This window comes from Poecilia reticulata, linkage group LG13 (genome assembly GCF_000633615.1).
Source record: "Poecilia reticulata strain Guanapo linkage group LG13, Guppy_female_1.0+MT, whole genome shotgun sequence".
Lineage (NCBI taxonomy): Eukaryota > Metazoa > Chordata > Actinopteri > Cyprinodontiformes > Poeciliidae > Poecilia > Poecilia reticulata.
In genome coordinates this window covers 8,108,840-8,109,851 of record NC_024343.1, presented here as the reverse complement: position 1 = coordinate 8,109,851, position 1,012 = coordinate 8,108,840, and positions in this window count along the sequence as shown.

Below are 1,012 nucleotides of genomic sequence, written 5' to 3'. Positions count from 1 at the left end.
CTACCACCAGGGAGAGAATAAAACATGCAGGATGCCGGGCCACCAGGACCGACTTTGGACACCCCTGATCTACAGACTTTGTCAGGAGGAGAGTGTTACCTTTGACGACGACTTCAGTAGTGATAATACACAAAGAGACACCTTACAATTTGTTCTTGTGCTTTCATGTTTCYAAATGGGCAGTGTTTTATCTTGTTGATTCATTTTTTAAATAGTTAATTTCTAAAAGGGCTTACTAGAGCTGTAATTACTTCCACAGGCATGTCATCGAGTGTGTTTCTTTTTCACTTATGTTTCTGCCCATCTAGTGTATTTTCTAGGTAATAAGAGAAATTGTAGTTAATTTAATAGTTTGTTACTATTTTTACTTCAAGTGGATAATATAAGTTCTACTGATTCATGTTGTGATGCCCGTTTTTGTCCTCATAAAAAATAAAGACGAATATAAAGAAAGAAAAGGAGTCCGATAGGTCAGTAATTAAAGCCACAAAGTTTATAAGTAAACAACTGTGCTTATTTTTACAGACCACTGCCTCCTTTATTGCCCCTCCCCCATCTACTCATCTTCACACATGGCAACGTCTCTCAGTGTACCTTGGCATGTTTGACTGGGGTGGGGATATACTGTCACAGGGTGGATTAGTTAAACTTTTAGACTTACTGCATTAGTTCTACGCCCAGGGATTGATTTTGTGTACTACATTTCCACCAACCTAAATAACAAGAAAAGGAAAAAAAACTATTTTAAAAACAAAATAAGAAATTAAGACAAAGTGTGTACACTTTAAAACTGAAAACTAGCGTGGGGACTGTCATATTTTATAATCCTTCTAAACTTTACTCTTCTTTACATGGATTTACACGTTTTCTCAAATTAGTTTAATATTGATTTTAACCACTTTACAATGGCCACAGAAATGGAAACTAAGCCCAAAACAAGTTGTCTTTGCTTATAAAGGGTCTCTATAGGTTTTCTGTTTCTGTGAGAATTTTGACATTTTAGGGCTGGACT